This window comes from Aythya ferina, assembly GCF_964211825.1.
Source record: "Aythya ferina genome assembly, chromosome: 2".
In the NCBI taxonomy this organism is placed as follows: domain Eukaryota; kingdom Metazoa; phylum Chordata; class Aves; order Anseriformes; family Anatidae; genus Aythya; species Aythya ferina.
In genome coordinates, this window is record NC_140297.1 from 240,098 (window position 1) to 256,129 (window position 16,032).

The following is a 16,032-nucleotide window of genomic DNA, read 5'->3' on the forward strand; positions in this document are numbered from 1 at the left end:
GCGCATAGATTGGGCACCACCAGTCAACCCTTGGATAAAACAGCACTTCCTTTCGGTCTGTCGTGCGCTTCGTTCGTCCCCGGCCGCTCCCCTCGCGGAGGATACGGGACCGCGGATCGGAACGCCGCACTCGCTTCGCGGCGATGCTGCGTCTCGCTCACCCAGCACAATCACGCCGTCACGCAAAGAGGCCCCCTGCGCTCCTCGCTCATGCCACAAGAATATATCACTTAAAACAACCACCAAACGTGTTCGTAAGTCACTTCACAACAGCACTTTGTCTCAAACACACACACTGACGCCAATGCTTTCGACATGACATACCCAGACATCTACAAAGAAGACACGCAGTTATTACCACTCCACTTAACATCCCTCCAGCAGCTGCTACTATTACCCAGGTAACCTTGTCACAATTGTGAGAGGCCCGCTTCCCCTTCTCCTGCTTCTTATGCGGTCTTTAGCAGGTCCGTCCTGGCTCCCAACACTGGGACGCAGCGGTAACCTCGCATTTGCTCCATCTACTCCCAAGATCTCTAGCGGCCGCTCTAGCGGCCAGCAACCCCCCCCCCTCCCCGACATCTCCATCGGTCAGCCTGTAGCGTACCCTCCTCCCACACGGGGACTCTGCTGCACGCCAGACGTCTCTGCGCGACTTACCAGCCGCCCCGGCCACCCGCACGACTTACAGGCCCTTCCTGTACCCTAAAACTTACCGTTTGTCCGCGGCCTCAGGAGGTCTTTGTCTGCTCCCGCGGTGAGCGGCTCAGAGCGGAGGCTCCCCCGAGGAAAATGCTCGGGGTGCACCTAGGGGCGTCCGCTCCGCAGCCGATCCCGCAGCCGAGCGGAACGTCTCTCCCGGCCGGCTCGCCAAACTGCCTTGCGGCAAACAGAGTCCACAGTCAGTAAGACTGCAAAAGTAGGTCTGTTTATTCAGCGCTGGGCAGCACGGGGGGATGGTCCCGCCAAAGTCGTGTGCAGCGCACGCGGCAATTTGCCGCGGTTATACGCAGCCAGCAAAGAGATACATTTGCACGAAGTTTCACAGCGCGCCTATACGTATTCACAACCCGTCCCCGCCTCACGGTAAAAGTAGTTCAAGAAGTCATTTCCACAGGCACCCCCCACCCGCGCTTGCGCAGTGTCTCCCGGTGGCGGTCGTCGGGGGTCATGGGGACGAAGGTTGGTGGCTCTTCCTCGTCCCCGCTAGTTGACCTCTTGTCTTTGCGCAGAGTCGGTTGCTCCTTGGCTCCTGCCCATCCGCAGGACCGGTTTCTGCCAGTTTCTTAAGGCAGGCTCCCACTCTTATTAATAAGAGACTGACCTCGGTAAGGGGCCCAAGGCTTCTGGCTTTAGTTATTTTGCACAACGCAGCGTAGTTGGCAGAGACACCAGGTAGCATCCTAGTGGCATGCTATGCTGTCAGCGCTCTCTCTCTACCTGATGCGATTCTCCTAAGTGCCTCTGTCGCCAGCGCCAGCTGCAAGCCAAAGAAAACCTTCAGAACCATGCTGCCCCCGCCGCGCCCCGGGCCGCCCCGGCCACTGGAGGCGGCCGCTTCCCCAGCGCAAAGGGGCGGCATGCGCTGGCGGGAGCGCGAGGGGGCAGAGAGCCGTTCCGCCCCGTGCAAGGGGCAGCGAGGCGGGAAGCGAGCGCACGCGCTGCGCTGGGCCGGGCCGGGCCGCGCCGAGCCCCCCGCGGAGCCGGGAAGCCTGCGGCGGCCGGGCGGCGGCTGCTCAGGGGCCGCTGCCCCGTCCCGCGCCGCGGAAGCGCCGCGCGAACCCCCGCCCAACACCCGCCTGCCAGCTCTGTCTTTGCACAGCCACAGCAACCTCCCGAGGGAGGTGCACCGTTCCCGGAGGTACTGCAATACCGGGACGATGCGCGGAGCGGAGGGAGCAAGCTCCGGATCCAACTCCCGAGCCCAAAAATCCGTTTAATATAAAGTCCTCTCATCGAGGACGTATCAGATATTAAACTGATAAGAACAGATACTACACTTGATCTTAGCCAAAAGGCCGAGAAGCGATGCCGACCCCCCCCTCCCCCGCGACACCCGCTCCCGCGCCCACCACCCCGACCTCACGGCCACCGCTCCACCGCCCGCCCCCGCCCTCCCGGGCCTCAACCCGCCGCCCTCGCCCGCCCTCGCCGACGCTCCGCTCGCGGCCGCGACCCCCAAGCGCCCCGCCGCCGCGTCGCCGGGGCCTCCCAGCGGCCCGTTCGGGCCCCCAAGCGCCCGATTAGCCGGGCCCCGCGACCGATTTGCATGCCCCGCCCCGCGCACCGCCTCTCCCTCCCCGCGCCGCGCCTCGCCTCGCCTCGCCGGCCGCGGGCCCCGCCCACGAAGCCTCTGCGCCCGGCCTTCGCTCCGCGCTCATTGGCGCAGCTCCGCCTCTCCTCGCAGTCGCCCCGCCCCTTACCTTCGCCCGCCCTCCCGCCCCCTCCCCTCCGGCGGGATTTGCATGCCCCGCCCATCTCCCCGGAGCCGCGCCGCTAGCTGCCGCCTCATTGGCCGGGGCCCCAGGCCGCCCGCCCCGGCGGCACCGAGCAGCGCCGCGGGAGCTGCGCGCGGCCGGCCGGCCGGCCGGGGAAGCTGTGGCCGGGAGGGCCCGGCCGGCCGGGCGCGGCACGACGCTGCCGCCGGCGGGGGTCCTCCGCCCTGCCGTTCAGCGCCTGCGGACGCCTCCGGAGCGAGGCACGGGGCCGCGGGGCTCGGCCCGGCGACCGGGGGACCGGCGGAGCGGAGCGGAGCCGCCGCACGAGGAGGGGCCGCGAGCTCTGGGCGCGCTCGAGCCGGAGAGGAGACGCTGTGTGTGCCCCGGGAGCCGGGAGGAGACGCGAGCGGGACAGCGACCCGAGCTGGCCACAAAGGGCTGTCCGGAACGCACGCCATCACGCGGAGCACCGGCCGGGAAGGATGGCCGGGGGGCGGCTGCTGCTCAGGAAGCGGCTGGGCCGTCGGACACGCGTGTGGTGAGCAACTGCAGCGTGCATCAGGAGTTCGGTGCCTGCGTGCACGTTGTTGTCATTACTTTCTCTTAATTTTCTGTCCTATTGAACTGTCTTTATCTCAGCCGGCACGCGTTACCCACCCCACCCCACCCCCGATTCTCCCCCCTTTCCCGGAGGGGTGAGATTGAGGCAGCGAGGAAACGGCTGCGTGGCGCTGAGCTGTGCTGAAGCTCGGCAGCTGCAGGGGCTCCCCCTGCCCCGGCATCGCGGCCAGGCCCTGTCGCCTTCCCCTCCTCCCCCCCCACCCCCCCGCTACAGAACCTGCTCCCGTGAAGCTGGCGAGCGCCGTGTGCTTGGGGTGCTGGAAGCAGCCACTGCACGGCTGGAAACGTAGCTTTCCACCCGGAACACCGTCCTGGGCTTTGAAAGGCAAGTCTTGTGAGGGGAGGAAAAAAAGAAAGAATATAATAATTATAAATCAATAAAGAAAGAAATAACTTGCTCGGACGGGGTCTTCTGCAAAGCTGTTTTATTCACGATTGCAGCGGCGGGGGTCCTGCAAGCGGGAGCAACCAGCAAAAGTATATCATAACCTTATATTATAACCCTCTTACCCAAGGCTTGATTCCTCCCGTTTCCTCCCTGGCTGAGTGCAACAGGTTCACGAGCTACTCAACGCTTGTCACTGTACCGCACAGGTCCAGTTTTACTTGACCAACCGTTAATTTCTCCTTCCGCCCCATCTTCTCTTGTGACCACAGGGCCCACGATCTTTTGCTTTCAGTCATTTTGCACTGCTCGCCCTGCTTTTCTTACCCGTCCTCCGTATTTTGGGACAGTGGGAACCTTCCCCTTATCTGCTTAGCGTACTCTCCACTGCTGGGCTGCTGTCGTGCCTGCACAAGCACTTCTGGATATGCAAGCCTAGTGGAATTTTCCACTGCAAAAACACATTCTACTGCAAAGACGCAACGTTTTCTCACAGTCCCATGTCAACCCGGCACGCCAGAAATAATTGAATCAGGCAATGGGATTCATTTCCACAATGACCTCATAAACACCTGGACCAAAGAGCATGGCATTGAATGGGTATACCACATCCCTTCTCCTGCACCAGCGTCCAGGGAAAACAAACAAACAAACAAACAACAACAGACTGACAAAGAGTACGCTGAAAGCAATGGGTGCTGAGACATTCAACCGTTGGGGTGCTGTACTGGGTGTGGCTGGGACGGAGATAACTTTCCCCGCGGCAGCCCACACGGTGCTGTGCTCTGCACTTGTAGCTAGAACGGCACTGGTATCGCACCAGAGTTGTGTCTACTGCTGAGCAATACTGGCACAGGGTCAGGATTCCCTCAACCCCCGCCCCGAGCCAGCAGGCCTGGGGGTGGGCGAGAGGGGAGGAAGGAACATCAGCAGGGCAGCCGACGTAAAGCAACCGAAGGGCTATTCCATACATACCGTATGGCGTCACACTCAGCAATAAAAGTGGAAGAAGAGGGGAGGGGTGGGCTCTCGTGGGGAGAACATCTGTCCTCCCGAACAACGGCTATGAGCATTGAGGCCCTGCTTCAAGGACGTGCTCAAGCATCGCTCACTGGGGGGAAGTAGAGAGTAATTTCTTTCCTCTGCACTTCCACACAGCCTTTACTTCTGTTTTCCTTTTTTTTTTTTTTTTTTCCCCCCTTTCCCTTTAGGGGAATTATTTAATAACAGTTTTCCCTTGATATTTTTTTTTTCCTTTACTTAAATTATCCTTATCTCAACCCGCGAGTTGTTCCTTTCCTTTTCTTCTTCCCCTCCTCTTCTGAGGAAGGGGAGTGAGAGAGCTGTTGCGGTGGAGTTCGTCAGCTGCCTAGAAAGGTAAAGCCACCACAGATCACAGAATTGTAGGGCTTGGAAGGGACCTCGAAATATCATCGGGTCCAACCCCCCTGCCAAAGCAGGTTCCTTAGAGCAGGCTGCCCAGGTAGGATGCACATGTAGCAACAGCCACCTGGTTAGTCTGCCAATCGAGCTAGCCCTGCCCAATGAAAACTCCTACACACGGAGAAAGGGATAAAGTTCTTGCAGTGCATATTAAAAAAAAAAAAAAAAAAAAAAAAGCCATGCTGGTGAAGACGGTCTGACTTACGCCTGCCTCAGGCAAAGGCAAAGCCGTCCATGGGGCTGCTTTTGCTCAAGGACGTGGGTGCGCTTGGCAGCTGATGCAGAAGTATGGGGCAGTGTGAAAACCCTCAAGAGCATCTGGGGTGAGAACAGGCAGTCCTTTGGGTCGTACAATGTTAGTTGCTGTATAATGCTGCATGTCGTCTGCAGTTGCCGTGTGTCGACTCAAGGGCGTTACAGGAAGAGTCGCTCAGATTCATGAAGAATGACAGCACGTGCACAGACGTGCGGGGCTTTCCTCGCATACGGGGCTCGCTGTGCCTGCGCGCGCCCAGCCGCCCACCCCAGCTTTCGGCGAGTCCTCCCCCACCCAGCCTCAGCACACAGGCAGCCCTGCTGCCCAGGACTTCCACGATCCCAGGAACTCCTGCTTGCACGCACCTTCTTCCTTGCCACGGTCCCAGCAACGCTCAGTAAGCTCACCGTGCTCCGAGGTTTCTCTAAAGACCTTTCCGGACCCAGCTTGGCTGCCCCAAGCAGCAGAGGGGCCGCAAGGCAGACAAACTGCAACTACAGCCCCCTCATCGCCTTCCTCCTCCACCAGCCCCGCAGCTGCCACCCCCGCCCAGGTGCAGCCCTTTTATGAGGAGGGGCTGCCCAGATCACTACCCACCCTCATTAGCCGCACCTGGGGCTCCAGTGACTGGGGGTCCAGCGACAGGTTTTCACTCTCTTTTCCTAATCTTCTTCCCAAATGTCCCAGTTCTCTGGGATTCAACTCTTCTGTCCACGTACAAACGTTACTATTTCAGATGATTGATGAGCCCCGTTCCAATGAGAAATCCACAGGACTTCGGGAGGACACCTGAAGCACTCAGCCCTCCGTCTTCTAGACAAACAATACCACCTTTTCCACAAAATTTACATTTCAGCAGGACCGAAATTCAAGCCGAGTGCCAGTTTTTCTCATGCACTTTGTTAGCAAGCTCACACAAAACAAGGAATCACTCCTACGGATCCATCGATATGGGGGTTTGAAAAGGTATTGAGGCCTAAATAAATTCGCTCTCCCCCTTCTAACCAAATTCCCAAGGGCTCAAGCCCAAACCACCGCAGACGCGACTCCCTCCGTTCTGCCTCTTTGATAATCGGTCAGCCCCTCTCCCCCGATACCCGGGAAACCGACCGAACACCACAGCGAATATATCCAAACTTCTAAACTGTCACTTAGATAATGCCGCCACCTTCCTCCTTGTCACGCTCCAAACATTTAAGAACAAAAATGGGATTACGAGATGCACCGCCGGGCGCATAGATTGGGCACCACCAGTCAACCCTTGGATAAAACAGCACTTCCTTTCGGTCTGTCGTGCGCTTCGTTCGTCCCCGGCCGCTCCCCTCGCGGAGGATACGGGACCGCGGATCGGAACGCCGCACTCGCTTCGCGGCGATGCTGCGTCTCGCTCACCCAGCACAATCACGCCGTCACGCAAAGAGGCCCCCTGCGCTCCTCGCTCATGCCACAAGAATATATCACTTAAAACAACCACCAAACGTGTTCGTAAGTCACTTCACAACAGCACTTTGTCTCAAACACACACACTGACGCCAATGCTTTCGACATGACATACCCAGACATCTACAAAGAAGACACGCAGTTATTACCACTCCACTTAACATCCCTCCAGCAGCTGCTACTATTACCCAGGTAACCTTGTCACAATTGTGAGAGGCCCGCTTCCCCTTCTCCTGCTTCTTATGCGGTCTTTAGCAGGTCCGTCCTGGCTCCCAACACTGGGACGCAGCGGTAACCTCGCATTTGCTCCATCTACTCCCAAGATCTCTAGCGGCCGCTCTAGCGGCCAGCAACCCCCCCCCCTCCCCGACATCTCCATCGGTCAGCCTGTAGCGTACCCTCCTCCCACACGGGGACTCTGCTGCACGCCAGACGTCTCTGCGCGACTTACCAGCCGCCCCGGCCACCCGCACGACTTACAGGCCCTTCCTGTACCCTAAAACTTACCGTTTGTCCGCGGCCTCAGGAGGTCTTTGTCTGCTCCCGCGGTGAGCGGCTCAGAGCGGAGGCTCCCCCGAGGAAAATGCTCGGGGTGCACCTAGGGGCGTCCGCTCCGCAGCCGATCCCGCAGCCGAGCGGAACGTCTCTCCCGGCCGGCTCGCCAAACTGCCTTGCGGCAAACAGAGTCCACAGTCAGTAAGACTGCAAAAGTAGGTCTGTTTATTCAGCGCTGGGCAGCACGGGGGGATGGTCCCGCCAAAGTCGTGTGCAGCGCACGCGGCAATTTGCCGCGGTTATACGCAGCCAGCAAAGAGATACATTTGCACGAAGTTTCACAGCGCGCCTATACGTATTCACAACCCGTCCCCGCCTCACGGTAAAAGTAGTTCAAGAAGTCATTTCCACAGGCACCCCCCACCCGCGCTTGCGCAGTGTCTCCCGGTGGCGGTCGTCGGGGGTCATGGGGACGAAGGTTGGTGGCTCTTCCTCGTCCCCGCTAGTTGACCTCTTGTCTTTGCGCAGAGTCGGTTGCTCCTTGGCTCCTGCCCATCCGCAGGACCGGTTTCTGCCAGTTTCTTAAGGCAGGCTCCCACTCTTATTAATAAGAGACTGACCTCGGTAAGGGGCCCAAGGCTTCTGGCTTTAGTTATTTTGCACAACGCAGCGTAGTTGGCAGAGACACCAGGTAGCATCCTAGTGGCATGCTATGCTGTCAGCGCTCTCTCTCTACCTGATGCGATTCTCCTAAGTGCCTCTGTCGCCAGCGCCAGCTGCAAGCCAAAGAAAACCTTCAGAACCATGCTGCCCCCGCCGCGCCCCGGGCCGCCCCGGCCACTGGAGGCGGCCGCTTCCCCAGCGCAAAGGGGCGGCATGCGCTGGCGGGAGCGCGAGGGGGCAGAGAGCCGTTCCGCCCCGTGCAAGGGGCAGCGAGGCGGGAAGCGAGCGCACGCGCTGCGCTGGGCCGGGCCGGGCCGCGCCGAGCCCCCCGCGGAGCCGGGAAGCCTGCGGCGGCCGGGCGGCGGCTGCTCAGGGGCCGCTGCCCCGTCCCGCGCCGCGGAAGCGCCGCGCGAACCCCCGCCCAACACCCGCCTGCCAGCTCTGTCTTTGCACAGCCACAGCAACCTCCCGAGGGAGGTGCACCGTTCCCGGAGGTACTGCAATACCGGGACGATGCGCGGAGCGGAGGGAGCAAGCTCCGGATCCAACTCCCGAGCCCAAAAATCCGTTTAATATAAAGTCCTCTCATCGAGGACGTATCAGATATTAAACTGATAAGAACAGATACTACACTTGATCTTAGCCAAAAGGCCGAGAAGCGATGCCGACCCCCCCCTCCCCCGCGACACCCGCTCCCGCGCCCACCACCCCGACCTCACGGCCACCGCTCCACCGCCCGCCCCCGCCCTCCCGGGCCTCAACCCGCCGCCCTCGCCCGCCCTCGCCGACGCTCCGCTCGCGGCCGCGACCCCCAAGCGCCCCGCCGCCGCGTCGCCGGGGCCTCCCAGCGGCCCGTTCGGGCCCCCAAGCGCCCGATTAGCCGGGCCCCGCGACCGATTTGCATGCCCCGCCCCGCGCACCGCCTCTCCCTCCCCGCGCCGCGCCTCGCCTCGCCTCGCCGGCCGCGGGCCCCGCCCACGAAGCCTCTGCGCCCGGCCTTCGCTCCGCGCTCATTGGCGCAGCTCCGCCTCTCCTCGCAGTCGCCCCGCCCCTTACCTTCGCCCGCCCTCCCGCCCCCTCCCCTCCGGCGGGATTTGCATGCCCCGCCCATCTCCCCGGAGCCGCGCCGCTAGCTGCCGCCTCATTGGCCGGGGCCCCAGGCCGCCCGCCCCGGCGGCACCGAGCAGCGCCGCGGGAGCTGCGCGCGGCCGGCCGGCCGGCCGGGGAAGCTGTGGCCGGGAGGGCCCGGCCGGCCGGGCGCGGCACGACGCTGCCGCCGGCGGGGGTCCTCCGCCCTGCCGTTCAGCGCCTGCGGACGCCTCCGGAGCGAGGCACGGGGCCGCGGGGCTCGGCCCGGCGACCGGGGGACCGGCGGAGCGGAGCGGAGCCGCCGCACGAGGAGGGGCCGCGAGCTCTGGGCGCGCTCGAGCCGGAGAGGAGACGCTGTGTGTGCCCCGGGAGCCGGGAGGAGACGCGAGCGGGACAGCGACCCGAGCTGGCCACAAAGGGCTGTCCGGAACGCACGCCATCACGCGGAGCACCGGCCGGGAAGGATGGCCGGGGGGCGGCTGCTGCTCAGGAAGCGGCTGGGCCGTCGGACACGCGTGTGGTGAGCAACTGCAGCGTGCATCAGGAGTTCGGTGCCTGCGTGCACGTTGTTGTCATTACTTTCTCTTAATTTTCTGTCCTATTGAACTGTCTTTATCTCAGCCGGCACGCGTTACCCACCCCACCCCCGATTCTCCCCCCTTTCCCGGAGGGGTGAGATTGAGGCAGCGAGGAAACGGCTGCGTGGCGCTGAGCTGTGCTGAAGCTCAGCAGCTGCAGGGGCTCCCCCTGCCCCGGCATCGCGGCCAGGCCCTGTCGCTTCCCCTCCTCCCCCCCCGGCAGCTGAAGGGCCGCCCCGCTACAGAACCTGCCCCGCTACAGAACCTGCTCCCGTGAAGCTGGCGAGCGCCGTGTGCTTGGGGTGCTGGAAGCAGCCACTGCACGGCTGGAAACGTAGCTTTCCACCCGGAACACCGTCCTGGGCTTCGAAAGGCAAGTCTTGTGAGGGGAGGAAAAAAAGAAAGAATATAATAATTATAAATAAATAAATAAATCAATAACTTGCTCGGACGGGGTCTTCTGCAAAGCTGTTTTATTCACGATTGCAGCGGCGGGGGTCCTGCAAGCGGGAGCAACCAGCAAAAGTATATCATAACCTTATATTATAACCCTCTTACCCAAGGCTTGATTCCTCCCGTTTCCTCCCTGGCTGAGTGCAACAGGTTCACGAGCTACTCAACGCTTGTCACTGTACCGCACAGGTCCAGTTTTACTTGACCAACCGTTAATTTCTCCTTCCGCCCCATCTTCTCTTGTGACCACAGGGCCCACGATCTTTTGCTTTCAGTCATTTTGCACTGCTCGCCCTGCTTTTCTTACCCGTCCTCCGTATTTTGGGACAGTGGGAACCTTCCCCTTATCTGCTTAGCGTACTCTCCACTGCTGGGCTGCTGTCGTGCCTGCACAAGCACTTCTGGATATGCAAGCCTAGTGGAATTTTCCACTGCAAAAACACATTCTACTGCAAAGACGCAACGTTTTCTCACAGTCCCATGTCAACCCGGCACGCCAGAAATAATTGAATCAGGCAATGGGATTCATTTCCACAATGACCTCATAAACACCTGGACCAAAGAGCATGGCATTGAATGGGTATACCACATCCCTTCTCCTGCACCAGCGTCCAGGGAAAACAAACAAACAAACAAACAAACAAACAACAACAGACTGACAAAGAGTACGCTGAAAGCAATGGGTGCTGAGACATTCAACCGTTGGGGTGCTGTACTGGGTGTGGCTGGGACGGAGATAACTTTCCCCGCGGCAGCCCACACGGTGCTGTGCTCTGCACTTGTAGCTAGAACGGCACTGGTATCGCACCAGAGTTGTGTCTACTGCTGAGCAATAGTGGCACAGGGTCAGGATTCCCTCAACCCCCGCCCCGAGCCAGCAGGCCTGGGGGTGGGCGAGAGGGGAGGAAGGAACATCAGCAGGGCAGCTGACGTAAAGCAACCGAAGGGCTATTCCATACATACCGTATGGCGTCACACTCAGCAATAAAAGTGGAAGAAGAGGGGAGGGGTGGGCTCTCGTGGGGAGAACATCTGTCCTCCCGAACAACGGCTATGTGCATTGAGGCCCTGCTTCAAGGACGTGCTCAAGCATCGCTCACTGGGGGGAAGTAGAGAGTAATTTCTTTCCTCTGCACTTCCACACAGCCTTTACTTTTGTTTTCCTTTTTTTTTTTTTTCCCCCCTTTCCCTTTAGGGGAATTATTTAATAACAGTTTTCCCTTGATATTTTTTTTTCCTTTAATTAAATTATCCTTATCTCAACCCACGAGTTGTTCCTTTCCTTTTCTTCTTCCCCTCCTCTTCTGAGGAAGGGGAGTGAGAGAGCTGTTGCGGTGGAGTTCGTCAGCTGCCTAGAAAGGTAAAGCCACCACAGATCACAGAATTGTAGGGCTTGGAAGGGACCTCGAAATATCATCGGGTCCAACCCCCCTGCCAAAGCAGGTTCCTTAGAGCAGGCTGCCCAGGTAGGAGGCACATGTAGCAACAGCCACCTGGTTAGTCTGCCAATCGAGCTAGCCCTGCCCAATGAAAACTCCTACACACGGAGAAAGGGATAAAGTCCTTGCAGTGCATATTAAAAAAAAAAAAAAAAAAAAAAAAAAAAAAAGCCATACTGGTGAAGACGGTCTGACTTATGCCTGCCTCAGGCAAAGGCAAAGCCGTCCATGGGGCTGCTTTTGCTCAAGGACGTGGGTGCGCTTGGCAGCTGATGCAGAAGTATGGGGCAGTGTGAAAACCCTCAAGGGCATCTGGGGTGAGGACAGGCAGTCCTTTGGGTCGTACAATGTTAGTTGCTGTATAATGCTGCATGTCGTCTGCAGTTGCCGTGTGTCGACTCAAGGGCGTTACAGGAAGAGTCGCTCAGATTCATGAGGAATGACAGCACGTGCACAGACGCGCGGGGCTTTCCTCGCATACGGGGCTCGCTGTGCCTGCGCGCGCCCAGCCGCCCACCCCAGCTTTCGGCGAGTCCTCCCCCACCCAGCCTCAGCACACAGGCAGCCCTGCTGCCCAGGACTTCCACGATCCCAGGAACTCCTGCTTGCACGCACCTTCTTCCTTGCCACGGTCCCAGCAACGCTCAGTAAGCTCACCGTGCTCCGAGGTTTCTCTAAAGACCTTTCCGGACCCAGCTTGGCTGCCCCAAGCAGCAGAGGGGCCGCAAGGCAGACAAACTGCAACTACAGCCCCCTCATCGCCTTCCTCCTCCACCAGCCCCGCAGCTGCCACCCCCGCCCAGGTGCAGCCCTTTTATGAGGAGGGGCTGCCCAGATCACTACCCACCCTCATTAGCCGCACCTGGGGCTCCAGTGACTGGGGGTCCAGCGACAGGTTTTTACTCTCTTTTCCTAATCTTCTTCCCAAATGTCCCAGTTCTCTGGGATTCAACTCTTCTGTCCACGTACAAACGTTACTATTTCAGATGATTGACGAGCCCCGTTCCAATGAGAAATCCACAGGACTTCGGGAGGACACCTGAAGCACTCAGCCCTCCGTCTTCTAGACAAACAATACCACCTTTTCCACAAAATTTACATTTCAGCAGGACCGAAATTCAAGCCGAGTGCCAGTTTTTCTCATGCACTTTGTTAGCAAGCTCACACAAAACAAGGCATCACTCCTACGGATCCATCAATATGGGGGTTTGAAAAGGTATTGAGGCCTAAATAAATTCGCTCTCCCCCTTCTAACCAAATTCCCAAGGGCTCAAGCCCAAACCACCGCAGACGCGACTCCCTCCGTTCTGCCTCTTTGATAATCGGTCAGCCCCTCTCCCCCGATACCTGGGAAACCGACCGAACACCACAGCGAATATATCCAAACTTCTAAACTGTCACTTAGATAATGCCGCCACCTTCCTCCTTGTCACGCTCCAAACATTTAAGAACAAAAATGGGATTACGAGATGCACCGCCGGGCGCATAGATTGGGCACCACCAGTCAACCCTTGGATAAAACAGCACTTCCTTTCGGTCTGTCGTGCGCTTCGTTCGTCCCCGGCCGCTCCCCTCGCGGAGGATACGGGACCGCGGATCGGAACGCCGCACTCGCTTCGCGGCGATGCTGCGTCTCGCTCACCCAGCACAATCACGCCGTCACGCAAAGAGGCCCCCTGCGCTCCTCGCTCATGCCACAAGAATATATCACTTAAAACAACCACCAAACGTGTTCGTAAGTCACTTCACAACAGCACTTTGTCTCAAACACACACGCTGACGCCAATGCTTTCGACATGACATACCCAGACACCTACAAAGAAGACACGCAGTTATTACCACTCCACTTAACATCCCTCCAGCAGCTGCTACTATTACCCAGGTAACCTTGTCACAATTTTGAGAGGCCCGCTTCCCCTTCTCCTGCTTCTTATGCGGTCATTAGCAGGTCCGTCCTGGCTCCCAACACTGGGACGCAGCGGTAACCTCGCATTTGCTCCATCTACTCCCAAGATCTCTAGCGGCCGCTCTAGCGGCCAGCAAACCCCCCCCCCCCCAACATCTCCATCGGTCAGCCTGTAGCGTACCCTCCTCCCACACGGGGACTCTGCTGCACGCCAGACGTCTCTGCGCGACTTACCAGCCGCCCCGGCCACCCGCACGACTTACAGGCCCTTCCTGTACCCTAAAACTTACCGTTTGTCCGCGGCCTCAGGAGGTCTTTGTCTGCTCCCGCGGTGAGCGGCTCAGAGCGGAGGCTCCCCCGAGGAAAATGCTCGGGGTGCACCTAGGGGCGTCCGCTCCGCAGCCGATCCCGCAGCCGAGCGGAACGTCTCTCCCGGCCGGCTCGCCAAACTGCCTTGCGGCAAACAGAGTCCACAATCAGTAAGACTGCAAAAGTAGGTCTGTTTATTCAGCGCTGGGCAGCACGGGGGGATGGTCCCGCCAAGGTCGTGTGCAGCGCACGCGGCAATTTGCCGCGGTTATACGCAGCCAGCAAAGAGATACATTTGCACGAAGTTTCACAGCGCGCCTATACGTATTCACAACCCGTCCCCGCCTCACGGTAAAAGTAGTTCAAGAAGTCATTTCCACAGGCACCCCCCACCCGCGCTTGCGCAGTGTCTCCCGGTGGCGGTCGTCGGGGGTCATGGGGACGAAGGTTGGTGGCTCTTCCTCGTCCCCGCTAGTTGACCTCTTGTCTTTGCGCAGAGTCGGTTGCTCCTTGGCTCCTGCCCATCCGCAGGACCGGTTTCTGCCAGTTTCTTAAGGCAGGCTCCCACTCTTATTAATAAGAGACTGACCTCGGTAAGGGGCCCAAGGCTTCTGGCTTTAGTTATTTTGCACAACGCAGCGTAGTTGGCAGAGACACCAGGTAGCATCCTAGTGGCATGCTATGCTGTCAGCGCTCTCTCTCTACCTGATGCGATTCTCCTAAGTGCCTCTGTCGCCAGCGCCAGCTGCAAGCCAAAGAAAACCTTCAGAACCATGCTGCCCCCGCCGCGCCCCGGGCCGCCCCGGCCACTGGAGGCGGCCGCTTCCCCAGCGCAAAGGGGCGGCATGCGCTGGCGGGAGCGCGAGGGGGCAGAGAGCCGTTCCGCCCCGTGCAAGGGGCAGCGAGGCGGGAAGCGAGCGCACGCGCTGCGCTGGGCCGGGCCGGGCCGCGCCGAGCCCCCCGCGGAGCCGGGAAGCCTGCGGCGGCCGGGCGGCGGCTGCTCAGGGGCCGCTGCCCCGTCCCGCGCCGCGGAAGCGCCGCGCGAACCCCCGCCCAACACCCGCCTGCCAGCTCTGTCTTTGCACAGCCACAGCAACCTCCCGAGGGAGGTGCACCGTTCCCGGAGGTACTGCAATACCGGGACGATGCGCGGAGCGGAGGGAGCAAGCTCCGGATCCAACTCCCGAGCCCAAAAATCCGTTTAATATAAAGTCCTCTCATCGAGGACGTATCAGATATTAAACTGATAAGAACAGATACTACACTTGATCTTAGCCAAAAGGCCGAGAAGCGATGCCGACCGCCGCCTCCCCCGCGACACCCGCTCCCGCGCCCACCACCCCGACCTCACGGCCACCGCTCCACCGCCCGCCCCCGCCCTCCCGGGCCTCAACCCGCCGCCCTCGCCCGCCCTCGCCGACGCTCCGCTCGCGGCCGCGACCCCCAAGCGCCCCGCCGCCGCGTCGCCGGGGCCTCCCAGCGGCCCGTTCGGGCCCCCAAGCGCCCGATTAGCCGGGCCCCGCGACCGATTTGCATGCCCCGCCCCGCGCCTCGCCGGCCGCGGGCCCCGCCCACGAAGCCTCTGCGCCCGGCCTTCGCTCCGCGCTCATTGGCGCAGCTCCGCCTCTCCTCGCAGTCGCCCCGCCCCTTACCTTCGCCCGCCCTCCCGCCCCCTCCCCTCCGGCGGGATTTGCATGCCCCGCCCATCTCCCCGGAGCCGCGCCGCTAGCTGCCGCCTCATTGGCCGGGGCCCCAGGCCGCCCGCCCCGGCGGCACCGAGCAGCGCCGCGGGAGCTGCGCGCGGCCGGCCGGCCGGCCGGGGAAGCTGTGGCCGGGAGGGCCCGGCCGGCCGGGCGCGGCACGACGCTGCCGCCGGCGGGGGTCCTCCGCCCTGCCGTTCAGCGCCTGCGGACGCCTCCGGAGCGAGGCACGGGGCCGCGGGGCTCGGCCCGGCGACCGGGGGACCGGCGGAGCGGAGCGGAGCCGCCGCACGAGGAGGGGCCGCGAGCTCTGGGCGCGCTCGAGCCGGAGAGGAGACGCTGTGTGTGCCCCGGGAGCCGGGAGGAGACGCGAGCGGGACAGCGACCCGAGCTGGCCACAAAGGGCTGTCCGGAACGCACGCCATCACGCGGAGCACCGGCCGGGAAGGATGGCCGGGGGGCGGCTGCTGCTCAGGAAGCGGCTGGGCCGTCGGACACGCGTGTGGTGAGCAACTGCAGCGTGCATCAGGAGTTCGGTGCCTGCGTGCACGTTGTTGTCATTACTTTCTCTTAATTTTCTGTCCTATTGAACTGTCTTTATCTCAGCCGGCACGCGTTACCCACCCCACCCCCGATTCTCCCCCCTTTCCCGGAGGGGTGAGATTGAGGCAGCGAGGAAACGGCTGCGTGGCGCTGAGCTGTGCTGAAGCTCAGCAGCTGCAGGGGCTCCCCCTGCCCCGGCATCGCGGCCAGGCCCTGTCGCTTCCCCTCCTCCCCCCCCGGCAGCTGAAGGGCCGCCCCGCTACAGAACCTGCCC

The 16,032-nt window shown here is 61.0% G+C and overlaps 3 long non-coding RNA genes across 3 annotated transcripts; all 3 read right to left on the reverse strand.

Annotated features, from left to right (window-relative positions):
- Positions 1 to 906: 906 nt before the first annotated feature.
- LOC311432648 lies at positions 907 to 8,405 on the reverse strand. The gene is made up of 2 exons (XR_014690212.1): positions 8,170 to 8,405; positions 907 to 1,799 (listed from the first exon to the last, which is right to left on the reverse strand). It is a non-coding gene; the product is annotated as an uncharacterized lncRNA (long non-coding RNA).
- On the reverse strand, positions 3,468 to 5,633 carry LOC311432659. The gene is made up of 2 exons (XR_014690227.1): positions 5,509 to 5,633; positions 3,468 to 4,813 (listed from the first exon to the last, which is right to left on the reverse strand). It is a non-coding gene; the product is annotated as an uncharacterized lncRNA (long non-coding RNA).
- Positions 8,406 to 9,864: 1,459 nt separating the features above from the next.
- LOC311432652 lies at positions 9,865 to 13,465 on the reverse strand. The gene is made up of 2 exons (XR_014690219.1): positions 11,916 to 13,465; positions 9,865 to 11,213 (listed from the first exon to the last, which is right to left on the reverse strand). It is a non-coding gene; the product is annotated as an uncharacterized lncRNA (long non-coding RNA).
- Between the last annotated feature and the right edge of the window lie 2,567 nt (positions 13,466 to 16,032).